Here is a 14,964-nt window from a genome sequence, read left to right as displayed (position 1 = left end):
CAGAAACCTATTTCTGATTACACTTGTGCTAATTTTCAATACAGGGGTGAATAGACTTTCCTGTTATCAAGAGAGTCTGTTTTGAAGCTGAGCATGATCAAAAGATGTGCTTGAAGGAGAAAAGTTATTTTTTTCAAAGAAGAAAGCATTGGTTTCTTTTAAAAGTGAAAGAATAGGAAACTCCTTTTCCGTCAATGCACCCTTTTAACTCACAGAAGCATGCTTGACAAAACTTTGTTACATCTAGCCTAAACTGCATAATATTCATTTCACCTAGGCAGGGCATAAATGTTGGCTCTTATGTTATAAAATGAACAGAAAGAATCCTGAATCCACAATCGGGAAGATCTGGGTTTGAATTGCATCTTAGAAAATTTGTTTTTGTTTTTGTTTTTATTCTAGGCAAAGGCCTTACCTCTCTGAATCTCGGTTTCCACATCTCCAGAATGGGAGTAATCATAGGCTTTACACCTCAGGGTTGTTTTGAGTGTCAAATGAGAGAAAGAATATCATATAATTTGTAAATCTTTTGACCTTTATTTCACCCCCCTCCAAAAAAAGGAGATCATTTACCCGGGGTTCATTCTTCTCTCCCTCTATATTCTTCATTTTTCTTGGACCTCAAATTGTTATCTCTTCATTTATTCCTGAGCTCACTCTTTTCCCCTCCCTCTATTTTGTTCATTTACTTTCAACATCAAACCCCCAAATCTCTTCATTTAGTCTAGTTTCTGACACTTTTGTTAGTCAGGTTAAACTTTGCTACATTTACTTTTGCTTCTACCCATACTATTTTCTCCAGGAAATTATAAGCATTATCATGCCACACCTTCTGTAATTTTCAATTTCCTCCCTTATTCAGTTCTTTACCTTTTGCCTGCAAACACATCCATGACTCCCATACTATCAAAAAAAAATCTCTCCATCCTAAGATGCCTGCAAAACCATCAACCCCTATTTCTTTTCTTCTCCTCAGATAAACTCATTGAATAAGCTACCTGCACTCATTGTTTCTACCTCTTAAGGTCTCCCCTAAACCTGTTAGAATATGTCTTCTTTTATTTTTAAATTAATTAATTAATTTCTTATCCATATGCATATGTGTATTTTTAAGTTACAAAATTTCCTTCCACCCTCCCTTCCCAACCCCTTCCCTTAAGTGGCAAATATAGAATATGCCTTCCAATTTCATAGTTCAAATACAACTACATTCTTCAAAATGAATTGATATTTTACTTGTAAATTTTCATGATGTTTCCTCTGCCTTTATTTTTCTTTATGTCAGTATACTATTTGTTAATATTGACCATTTTCTCTTTTAGAATATCCTCTCCTTATTGGGTTTCACATCACTGACCCACCTTGTTTTTCCTCTTACTTGTCCAATTATTTACTGTAAGTCTCCTATGATAGACTTTTATCCATATCATATTGACTATTGAGTATTTCCTAAGGCTGTCACCTGGTCCCTTTACTTTATACATTATCTTTATTTTCGTTAGGTAATCTCATCAACTTTCAATTTTTATTTCTTTATAGATGACTCCCAGAGTTATATAGCCAGTCCTTATATCTCTCCTAAGTCCTAGGCCTATAATGTCTACTGAACATATGGAACTAAATTTTCTGTAGACATCATAAACTAAACATGTCCAAAGTTCTTCCCCTTCTAAAATTCAAAATACCTGCTGAGGGCATCATTAGTCATCTAAGATCATATCTCTGCTGCTTTCCTTCACATCTCTTTCTAACTCACCTCATATATTCAATTTTTAACAAAATTTTATTTTTCTATCTCTACAAAGTCTTTTTGCTATGTCCTCTTCTCATTGTCACTACATTAGTTCAGATTCTCATCAACTCTCATGTGGACTGCTGAAACAATCCAGTGAATAGAGTGTTGGACTTGGAGTAAGGAAGACCTGCATTCAGACCCAATGTCAGACACTTACTAGTAGTTTGACCCTGGGCAAGTCATTCATCCTCTGTTTGCCTCCATTTTCTTTTATGTAAAATGAGAATAATAAAAGCATCTACCTTCCAGAGTTGTTGTGAGAATCAAATGAGATAATATATCCAAAGTAGTAAAACATAATAAGCTCTCCATAGATATTAGATATTATTATCAATTTATATTGCTGTCTCTACTCTCTCCCCATCTCAGTCCTCTATAAAGATGCCTTGATGATTTTCACAAAGCAAAGTCTAAAGAATGTCACTCTTACTGGCCCTATTGCTAAACTAAACTTGATAAACTAAAACGTCACCCCATTACCTAATATATAAAATCCTATTTGACAAGTAGAGTTCTTTGCAACCTGGCCCCTTCCAGCTCTTCTAAAATTTTTACACATTGATCTTCCCATATTGCATAATACATCCATAATTCCTTATTTGTTCTTCTTTAGACATACTGTTATCATCTCTTAAGTTCATGCCTTTGTACTAACTGTCTCTTATAATTGCAGTGCTCTTTCCTCTCATCTCAGTCTCTGAAAATGTCTCATTTCCTTCAAAACTCAGCTCAAAGGACTGTTTCAAGTCTTTCCTTTAGCTTATAGTACCTAAAGTATTATTCTTTAAAAATTACTAATCTGTATGTTTCAATAAATATTAAAGAACATTCTTTAAATTCTCCATTCTTTACATAGTATCTGAAGTATAGTAAGCTCTTCATAAATAACAGCACCACATTTTTACCATCACCATCACTTGAGTGAGAGGTATGTCTGACCAAAATTTAGAGAGGGATTTCCATTATTCAGCAAAGAGTTTTGGCAAATTATCCCATTCTGTGGGTCAGTATCATGGTTTCTCAGGTAAACTCAATTCAAAAACTGACACAAAGTAAACTTTTTACCAATTTTGATCCATATGCTGTATGTGTATGTGTGTATATATGCATGTATGTATACACATGTGTGTGAATTGACCATGCTATGAGAATAATCAATAACAGCAATTGGTCAGATTAAGCATTGTGCTAAGAACTGGGAATAACCATCCCTGCTCTCAGGTAGCTTACCTAATGGAGGAGACAACATAAAAAGTTGGTGGTGATCTTAGAGGGAAGGCACTCATTTAGAAAGACTAGAAAAAGTTTCTTTGAGAAGAGTGGTATATATATATATATATATATATATATATATATATATATATATATATATATATATATACACATATACATATGACATGACGGAAGTCAAGGAGAGTAAGAGACAAAAATGAAGGAGAATATTATAGTCAGGAAGGGCAGACAATAAAATGCTAAATATTAAAAGATGGTGTATTGTTTGGGGAAAAGCAAAAAAGTCAATCTTACTGGATCATAGAGTACATAATGGGGAGTGAGGTATAAGAAGATAAGGAAGATAAGGAGATAATCACACTAAACAGAAGATTTAATATTTGATCTCGGTGGTACCCTCAGTCATAATAAGATAGTAAAATGGAATGGTTTGAGGTGAAAGATAGTGAGTTTAATCTTGGACATGTTGCGTTTGAGATGCCTATGAGACATCCAATTTGAGGTGTACAATAGGCAACTGGAGATGTAAGATCTGAAGTTAGGAAAGACATGAATAATCTGCAGAGAAATATCAATTAAAACCATTAGAGTCAAGGAGATGGTCAAGTGACAAGAGAAGAAATTTCCAGTCATAGTCATGGGAGAGAATCATGGTTGGGTTTGTGACCCAGGACATAATCATGGGATACACCAATGCTTATGTGAGTGACCTGTATAAAGATAAGGTAAAGGAAACTAAGGAGTGATCAAATAGGTAGGATATGAATTAGGAGAGGGTAGTGTCAAAATCTATTTTTTAAGCTTTAAAAATAATGATCTTTATTGATTCCCTTCTTTTCAGTTACACAACCACTCCCCTGATTTTAACCTTCATCAATTCTTGCAAAGACCATTGCAATAACCTTCTAATTGATCTTCCTGCCTGAAGTCTCCTCATTCCAATCCATACTTCACATTGCTACCCAATTCATTTTCTTTTTGTGAAATTTATTTTTTCTTATTTTCATCCATTTGTACATGCATATTTCCAAGTTGAAAAATTTCCCTCCACCATTCCTTCACACCCCCTCCCTTCAGTAGGGCACAGTCAGATTAGTATTTTACATACATATTTTGTTAAACATATTTACAAATTAGTAATTTTGGCATGAGGAATTAGGATTAAGAAAAAGAGATACACAAAAGATCTTTTCATAAAGTATTCATCAGATTTGGTAGGGGTGTTTCTTTTCTACGTGTTTTTTTTTTGTTTTGTTTTGTTTTTCTTCCTCTGGTTGAGAATAATATAGACCATTACCAGTCTGCTATAGTTTCCTAGCTCTCTGGACTGTCAAAGGGAGTTGCTTCCATCAGGGTTGTTTATCTCATAATGTTGTTGATATGTACATTGTTCTCTTAGCTCTACTCCTTTTGCTCAGTCTCATATCCTTTTAGTCATTCCATCCTTCTCTAGAGTCCAACCATTTATGGTTGGTATTCCATAATATTCATGTACCATACTTTTTTAGTCATTCCCCAGTTCCCTTCAATTTCCAATTCTTTGCCACTCCCAAAAAAAGCTGTAATGAATATTTTAGAACATGTAGGATTTTTTCCATTTTTTACAATTTCTTCTGGATATAGTCCTAGAATTGGATTTGTTGGATCAAAGGGTATGAACAGTTTTATTAATCTTTGAACATAGTTCCATATTGCTCTCCAGAAAGACTAGATCTGTTCACAACTCCACTAGCAATGCATCAACGTTCCAATCCTCCTACAACATCTCCAACATTGATCATTTTACCCTTTTCTCAACTGGGCTAATCTAATAGATGTGAGATAATACTCATTGTTGTTTTAATTTACATTTCGCTAATCAATAGTAATTTGGAGCATTTTTCATATGATTATGGTCTTATTGCTACTGCTAGAATTTCCAATACTATATTGAATAGTAATGGGCATCCTTGTTTCACCATTTAATTTATTGGAAATGCTCTGAGTTTATTCCCATTAAATATAATATTCATTGATGGTTTTAGAGAGAAACTATTATTTTTTAGGTTTTTGCAAGGCAAATAGGGTTAAGTGACTTCATTTGAAAACTATTTGTTCATATCCTTTGACCATTTTTCAATTGGGTAATGACTTATGATCTTATAAATTTGATGCAATTCTCTAAATATTTTAGAAAGCAGACCTTTATCAGAACTCCGGGTTGTCAGGATTGTATCCTAGTTTTCTGCTTTTCTTCTAATTTTGGCAGCATTTATTTTATTAGCACAAAATATTTTTTTTAATTTAATATAGTCAAAATCATTCCTTTTGTGGTTTATAATGTGCTCTAATGATTGCTTGATCATAAATTTTCCCTTTTCCATAGATCAGATAGATAGAGTTTTTTTGTTCTATCAATTTATCAATGGTATCACTTTTTATATCTAAATCCTGTACCCTTTTGGATCTATGCCAGGTTTTGCCATGCTGTTTTCCAGTTTTCCCAACATTTTTTGTCGAAGAGTGAGTTCTTATCCAAGATGCTGATATCTTTGGGTTTGATAGATAGCAAATTGCAGTGGTTATTTACTTTTTTTTGAACCTAACCTAATCCACTGATCCATTACTCTATTTCTTAACCGGTATCAGACTGTTTTGATGACTGTTGCTTTATGGTACAGTTTTAGATCTGATAGAGCTAGGCTACCTTCCTTTACATTTTTTTCATCAGTTCCCTTGCTATTCTTGCCCTTTTGTTGATCCAGATGAATTTTTTCATTATTTTTTCTAGCATGGTATTAGTTATTTGGCAGTTTGATTGCTATGCACTGAATAAGTAATTTAATTTGATTAGAATTGTCATTTTTTATTAAATTAGCTTGACCCAACCATGATCATTTACAATTATCCAATTATCTAGATCTGACCTTATTTGGGTGAGATGTGCTTTATAATTAGGTTCATACAGTTTTTGGGTTTGTCCTGGGAAGTAGTTTCCTAGATACGTAATGTTGTCTACAGTTATTTTAAATGGAATTTCTCTTTCTAACTCTTGTTCTTGGGCTTTGTTGTTCATATATATAGAAATGCTGATGATTTATGTGAATTTATTTTATATCTTGCTACTTTGCTGAATTTGATAATTGTATAAATGAGTTTTTAGATGATTATCCTGGGTTCTCTAGATATACCATCATATCATCTGCAAAGAGTGAAAGTTTGGCTTCCTCATTGCAATTTTGGTTTCAATTACTTTTCTTTCTCTTATTGCTACTGCTAGCATTTCCAATACTACATTGAATAGTAATGGTCAAACTTGTTTCATCCTTTAAATTATTGGAAATGCTCTGAGTTTATTCCCATTAAATATAATATTTGTTGATGGTTTTAGAGAGATATTATTTATTTTTTTAGTTTTTTTTCAAGGCAAATGGGGTTAAATGATTTGCCCAAGGCCATATAGTTAGGTAATTATTAAGTTTCTAAGGCCAGATTTGAACTCAGATACTCCTGAGTCCAGGGCCAGTGCTCTATTCACTGCACCAACTAGCCAACCTACTATTTATTATTTTAAGGAAAACTCCATTTATTCCTAAACTTTCCTAATGTTTTAATAGGGATGGATTATTTCATCAAAGGCATTTTCAGTATCTATTGAGATTATCAATATGATTTCTGTTGGTTTTACTATTGATGTTTAATCATTAAAAATCTATAGAGGAAAGAATAGAAGATAATCATCAATGTCAAAGGCTACAATGAAGTCAAAAAGGATAATGATAGAGAAAAAACTATTATATTTAGTAATCAAGGTCTCATGAGTAACTTTGGAAAGAGTAGTTTCAATAAAATGATGAGGTTGAAAATCAGACAGCAAGGAATTAGGAAGAGAGAAAGAAGAGACACCTATAGAGTTCTGAAGGAGTTTAGCTTAAAAGGGAGATGACATATATGATGAGAGATAATATAAATCAAGGACAAATTTCTTGAGAATGAGGGAGACATGGGTATATTTGTATACAAATAGAGAAGTAGCTAATAATCAGGGAGAAATAGAAGATTAAGGTGGGAAATGGGATGATAAAGGGATAAATCTATTGGAGTATATGTAATGGGATGGAAATCATATAAGTAGGTAGAGTGATAGAATACCTCTCTATATGAAATAGGGTGAAAAAAGTGATAATGACAGAAAATATCTAAGTGATATACATGGGGAGGTAGGGAAATAAGGATTTCTGTAAAAATAGCTTTGTTTTTTATTGAAACATGGGGTTCTTAGATGGTAAATTTTCAGGTTACATTTCAATTCAGTTCATTAAGTCTATATTAAATTCCTAATCACCACCTTAGGGCAGCTAATTGACATAGTGATAGAACACTGGAACAGGAATCAGGAGCACCTTAGTTCAAATCCAGCCTGAGCCACTGTGTGCATGAACTTGGGCAAGACTGTTCATCTTGGCTTCAGTTTCCTCACATATAAATGGAGTTGGAGAAGGAAATGGTAACCACTCCAGTATCTCTGTCAAGAAAATCTAATATGAAGTCAAGAAAAATTGGATTCAATGAAAACAACTAAACAATAACAAAAAAAACATATAATAATCTCAAAAGTATGTTAAATATAGTAGAGGAGGAAATAAGCAGTTATTGGTTGTCTACTCTGTGCAAATCACTACAGAAATATAATCACAACAACAAACATTTGAGTTAAGTGTCATTGCTATCCTTGTTTTACAGTTGAGAAAACTGAGGCAGATGGATTAAGTGATGATCCCAGGGTCACATAGCTAGTAAAAAACATGAATTCAAATTTATTTTTTCTTTTTTAAAATAAGTTTATTTTTTCAACTAGATAAGTAAAAATAGTTTTCAACATTTTGTTAAAGCTTTTTCTTCCTTTCCTTCTCTCTCCCCTCTCCCCTAGACAGAGAGTAATCTAATATAGCTATTTAAATATATTTCCATATTAGTCATATTGCAAAAGAAAACTCATTCCAAAAAGGGAAAAAAAAACATGAGAGAAAAAAACACAAAACACATTTTCAAAACTGAAAATAGTATGCTTTAGTCTGCATTCAGCTTGCATAGTTCCTTCTCTGGATGAGAATGGTATTTATCATTGTAAATCCTTTATTACTACTGAGAAGAACAAGTCCATCATAGCTGGTCATTATACGGTGTTTCTGTTAATGTGTATAATGTTCTGGTTCTGCTCTCTTCACTCAGCATCAGTTCATGCAAGTCTTCCAAGCTTTTTCTGGAGTCTAGCTGCTCATTATTTCTAATAAAACAGTAATACTCTATCACATTCAAATACCAAAATCTGTTCAGCCATTTCCCAATTGATGGGCATCTGCTCAATTTCTGATTCTTTGCCACTACAAAAAGAGTTGCTATAAATATTTTTTTGCACTTGTGGGCTTTTTACCCTTTCTTATGATCTCTTTAGGATAGAGACCTAGGAGTAGAATTGCTGGATCAAAGGGTATGTACAGTTTTATTGCCTTTTGGCAATAGATGAAGTCAAATTTAAACTCATGTTTTCCCGATTCCAAGTCCATCACTCTATCCATTGTGACATCTAATTGCAAAAATGGTACAAAGACAAATATGAAAAAAGTCTTATCCCTTAAAGAATTGACATTCCACTTAAGAGATAAAATGTAGGTACAAATCAGCAATTTTTAAAAATATTGGTTAAAAATAATTTCAAAACATTTCCATTTAGTCCTGTGTAAAATTCCTTAAATCGTAGACTCAAGCAACAAATTATTTTTTTGCTCCCTCTTTTTAAACTGTGTAAGATGGAGTCATCCTGAAAAAAATAATTTGATAAGTCAATCTCTCCTTCAATTAACCATTGTTTACCAATGAATAAATATGTATATGCATTTGTATGTATACATATATTTAATATATATGTTCATTTGAACATTATATATGCATGCATGTATCTGTCTTCAGAGAGAGAGAGAAGGCTGATTAAAAATGACTAATTCTATTTCTCTCTATTATTGTCTTGACTGTCTGAAGATGTCACTGCAACAGCAGCTGCCTCCACTCTGTGAGAATATGGTAGGAATGTCTCTTGTGAGAACTGCGGGTACTCCCATACTAACCACATGTCAGATCTGGCCCCCAGATAATGTCAGTGTCCACTGCCTGCTGCTCTTTTGTGATCTTGTCAATTGGTTGCCCAGTAAGTGCATTGTTCTTACCCAGACTGAACCACCCAACTGCAGGCTGCATGTGTGTGAGCTTCTGCCACCAGTATTACACCCTTGGAAAACTCATTCCAGTAATCTTAGGAATGCTATCACTATCCCTATTATCTGATTGTCAGAACCAGCAACCATTTTTTGATTGGCTGTCATCTTGAAAGAGTTGAAAGGTTCTTTGAAAGAACTTTATATGTTGGAGAATAGATGCATCTCTCTCTCTCTCTCTCTCTCTCTCTCTCTATATATATATATATATATATATATATGCATAATACATGCATAAATTACATATATGTGCATATATATATATATATATATATAGAAAGAGAGAGGAGAGAGAGAGAGAGAGAGAGAGAGAGAGAGAGAGAGAGAGAGAGAGGAATGAATTTTATATATATTTCTTCCTGAGCAATACTCAGAATTCTAGATCTCAGGACTCTAAATTCAAATAGTAATGAGAAACACTAAACTATACATAAGTATCTTTGTAGATCATGTAGTGGCAATTTTAAAATGTAATGTTATTTATGTTTTATAGTCCCTTTGTTTATTTTGTCAAATATTTTCCAATTACATTTTGATTTGATTTAGGCCACAGTCAAGGGTATTGTGGGTTTGTGAAGGCTCTGCTCTGGATAACCCAAAGTTTATAGAAAGGTGACAATTTGCTTCATTAGAGGTAGTTAACACCTAAAGTGATGAGGATGGTCACTGTTCCATGTATTCATGAGTGTATGTAGAAACATACATACATATATATATATATATATATATATATATAAACATATATTTTAGATGAGCATATATAAGTAGCAATATGAACACATTTACATGTGGTTTTGTTTATACATGACTGTATGCATGTGTATTCATTATAACCCGACAGATTATGCAATGTCTTACACAAAATAACAGATAACTTGTTAAAGTGGTATCATCATAAATTGTGACCACAGAACCACAAAGTTGTAATCCAGTGACCAGAGAGGCATTCTCTCCAGAGCCTGTGCATTCCACTTTTGTATGTCTGCAATGTTTAAACATTTTCGTTGCTTTGAGCCTCAGTATATTTTCTTCTGAAACTTTCAACTACTCCTACTAATTAAATTCATTAGAACCAAAATTAACTAATTTAATCCCTTGACCCACTTTTATGAAGGGTATTGGAAGGACAGCAATTCTAGCATAGATTTTTCTCCAGAGCTATAATGTTCTCCAGAACAAAAATGTTCTTCTGAGGTTACTCAACAGCATCTTCTCTAAATTATTTTCGTTTCATGAATGTGGTTTGCTGTAGAAATAAATAATCTGTCACTGAAAGCTTCTTTGGAACCCCTGACTTCTGTTCCTTAATATTCCACAAGAGTATGTATATACTAAAATCGCAATTCAATGGCTCATGAGGATGTTTCACTGGTTCTAAAAAGCTGTGTCCATAGTACAAAAGTTATGTCAGCTCCTGGAAAGAAGAGACTCTTTTTCATCTTTATATTTGTATGTCTTCTCTATGGCACAGTACTTTGAATGATGTAGGTGCTTAATATTTTTAATTGAATTGTTCTAATCAGTTGGAAAGACTTTGAGTGTGTTACTGGTCATAGACAGTAGATCTGTTCCATTAGAATTGGACTCAATGTTTGCAGAGTTTCATGGGGAACAGGAGATGCTTTTTTTTTGTTTTGCTTTGTTTTCCCTCAATGACTCATGAAATTTCTGCTAAAGCATCGAAGGGTTATGACTACATTACTGTATGAACATTGAAGTCATGGATGTTTTAATTATAGAAGCCAGTATAATTTACTTTATCATGGAAAATGATGAGACAAGCTAGCTAATTGGTAAGGGCACAGAGCTTCTGAAATCAAGTCATAGGATGAAATCATGATTAAGAAAACTTAAAATCCCTCCAGAAAATGGTTTATGATTGAGTCAGTTTATTTTGATAAATTAATAAGCATTTGTTGAGTGTCTAATATGTACAAGGAGCTATATTATATGCCTGAAATACAAAAAACTAAAAAGGGGAAAAGATCCAGTCTTCACAGAGGTGATATTCAACTGATCATAAACATTCCCTTGGGAGTCTCTTAGTGGGCTAACTCTCACAGGTTGCTTTGAAGAGAAAAGATACTACTCAAAAACATCACTTTGCCACCTTTAGAATAAAAATGCAGCAAGCTGTCTTAACACAATGATTAATGATGGAGAGTTGGAAACTATACATCATCTTATTTTACCTTCTATTGACTTTAACAACAATTGAATTCTAACCTTTCCCTGATGGGGTGGGCTTGGCAGATGAGTCAAATTCTCTTATATAAAAGGCAGTGAGAAACTGATTTTTGAGTGGTTGAAAAGCCAATTGCTGGCAAAACAGTTTGGAAATGAAATGAGGCAAGAGGCCAAAAGCATAAGCAGATGAATCAGATGAGCAAAATCATAATAGATTCATTCTTTGGTCTGTGTAAGGTAATAGTCATAAAAATAATTCACATTTGCATAATACTTTAAGGTCTCTAAACTGCTTATCTAATAACAATCCCTTAGAAATAGTAAGAAGAAAACATCCTTTTTATAGGTGAGGAACCTGAGGCTCAGGGAAATAAACTTATTTTCACATAGCTAGTCAATGGAAAAGCTTAAATTCAAATCTAGGTCTTTTGATCCCAAGTCCACGAATCCTTCTCTTCCATAACATTACCTTTAATGTGGATATTTTGAGGGCACACTGAGAAAAGATGTTATTGGTGGCAAAAATATATGGAAATTGAGGGAATATCCATCAATTGGGAAATGACTGAACAAGTTGTGGTATATGAATGAAATAGAATATTACTATTCCATAAAAAAATGATGAGCAAGTATATATCAGAAAAAGCTGGAAAGACTTTCATGAATAATGCTGAGTGAAGTGATCAGGAACTATGATAGACTTAGCTCTTCTCAGCAATACAGTGATAAAAGAATTGTAATAGAAAATGCCATCCACATACAGAAAAAGATTATACTATTTTCAGTTTTTAAAATTTGTTTACTTTTTGTTTTTTTCTTTCTCATTTTTCCTTTTTATTCTTATTCCTTTTTACAATGTAGCTACTATGGAAATATATTTAACATGAATGTACATGTTTAACCTATATCAGATTGCTAGATCTCTTGGAGAGGGAGGAGAAATAAAGGGAAGGAAGAAATTTAGAATTGAAAATCTTATAAAAATGAACATTGTAAACTACATTCTCATGTAATTGGAAAAATATAAAATACTATTAAGTAAAAATAAATATTTTTAAAAAGAAAATACTTTTGTCTTCAGTGAAGAATAATGGTAGGTAGCATTTATGTAATACTTGAATGTATGCAAAGTGCTTTACATAGCTTATCTCATCTGATGTTCACAACAAGCCTAGGAGGTAGGTTATTATTATCCCCATGTCATAGATGAGGAAATTGATATTAAGTGAATTGTCCAGAGGGCATACAGCTTAGTTTGTGTGTGTGTGTGTGTGTGTGTGAGTGTATGTATGTGTATGTGTTTATCAGGCAAAAATTAAACTCAACTTTTCTTGATTCCAAATTTGTCACCATCAACTATACTACTTAGATACTTCAGAGTTGTTGAATTTCCCAGATACAGAGGAGGATGAAAACAGAGATTTTCTTTTTGAGTAGTCTTACGCTTGCTTTATTCACCATTTCCACAAGAAAAGAAGAAAAAAAGTAAATTGAAACAGTTCCTGGGACCTTTTCCTATTTCCCACTTCTCAAAATGTAATAATCCCTATTTGATAGAACACTGGAACTAGAAACACCTCCTTGGTAATCTAGCTCACCTCCCTCATTTTACAGTTGAAACTGAAAGAAAATGACTAATATTTATTAGAAAAAAATGCTAGAGTAAGGAGTTACTAAGTTCAGAAGATATAATGATCCTGCCCTTGGTTATATATTTTTCTATGCAGAGGAATTACATATAGCATGAAAATAGATAATAAAGAAAAGAGCAAAATTTCTTGGTCAGATGGAGTTTAATGAAGACTTGGGAAATATATAGACAACGTACAGAGGAAATTTTTAGGAAAAAAGAAAACATTAAGACATTTAGAGAGATCTTGGAAAATTTCATGTAAGAAGTCGAACAATGGGGGTTTCTGAATCCAGGTTCCAAGATAGTAAAAAAAGGATTTCCTGGAGAACATCAAGATTCTGAAAGTGAAGAGGAAAAGTCCTAAATTATAATCCTTGTTTCTAGTGAGAGAAGGGAATTTTTCTATGTAGCACAAACTCTTGGAGAGAACATCAGTGTCACGAAGCTAGAGGAGTAATGGGGAAAGTAATAAAACATGATGTGAGGGAGCAAAAGACCATGACTTCTACTAACATTATATATTTTTATGAACAATTCAGGTCCAATAGGAAAAAAAGACTGGGGGAGAGTTCAAATGGCTTAGGTTACCTGGGATTCTGAGGGTTCTTGAACTCACTGCAATACAACTGAAAACTTCAAATGCATTTCCTTCTTGAAGAGTCTTGTATGGATCACTGACATTGATGAAGCATGAACTAGAGTTTGAGCTGCTTTCTCAGAAACTCCAAAACACAAAAAATAAATATCATTCTAAAAAATAATAGGACCATGGTCAAAGGTGGTAATCATTAAAAAAATGTACCAGTTGTCTATAGGATTCTATGAGCTCATTGTGTATGTTCTGCATTTCAATGAGGAAAAAATGAAGGTTGCTATTAGAGGATGTTACAAAAGTCTTAGAACAATTTCAAGTTTGATAGATAGAATAGCCATGGGTAACTTGATGGCATAATGGATAGAGCACCAGACTTTGAGGCAGGAAGACCTGAGTTCAAATCTAGCCAGTTCCTAGCTGTGCAAACCTGGGCAAGTGACAACCTTGTTTGCTTCAGTATCCTCATCTGTAAAATACATTGGAGTAGGAATGGCATTGGAGTAGAGTGGCAAACCAATCTAGCATTTTGCCAAGAAGATACCAAAAGGGGTCATAAAGACAAAATTGAAAATTGAAATTGAAAAACAGCTATACAACAACAAAACAATAATAGCTAAAAGTTTAGTAACCTCAAATTTAATAAAATTTGAAAAAAGATATACTAAGGCTTTTGAAACTCCTTTTATATGCAATTATGACCTTGAATGCTTCTATGGAATCTGACAATTCTCTTACTCATAGTGGAAACTGAAAAATGATCTATATCTGTTATGTTCTAAAATTCCCCAGAGACAGCTCTGGGTGGATACAGTATAAGCTAATGAATGAAATAAGTCAGAATTCTTGGACATGAGTTATGCCTATGCCTTACCTCAAAGAGAGATTTAAAAATTTTTATTTTAAAGAATCATATGCCCAAAATAGCAATCTTCTGGGGAGGTTTTTGGGTTTTTTTTGAAGGGAAGAGTAATGTGGATGTTGTGTTGTTATATCTAGACCAGTAATTTTTAAATTGTGATTATCAACACTGGAAAAGTAGTTTACACAGTGTATCAGAGCACTTTACTTATCAAGAAAACAAATTCAAATTCTGCCTCAGTCACTTAATAGCTGTCTGAGACTAGTCAAGATTAAACCTCTGTGTCCCTGAGTTTCTTTTTGTAAAATTAGAAAATTAAACTGGAAGGAGTTTCACATTCTTTCTAGATCTAAATCTATGATTTTGTGAAATGTTCACAATGTATTGGTGTCTCCAATGGACCTTAATTAA

The sequence above is a fragment of the Macrotis lagotis genome, chromosome X (genome assembly GCF_037893015.1).
Source record: "Macrotis lagotis isolate mMagLag1 chromosome X, bilby.v1.9.chrom.fasta, whole genome shotgun sequence".
Taxonomy (NCBI): Eukaryota; Metazoa; Chordata; class Mammalia; order Peramelemorphia; family Peramelidae; genus Macrotis; species Macrotis lagotis.
This window is presented reverse-complemented; position numbering follows the sequence as displayed.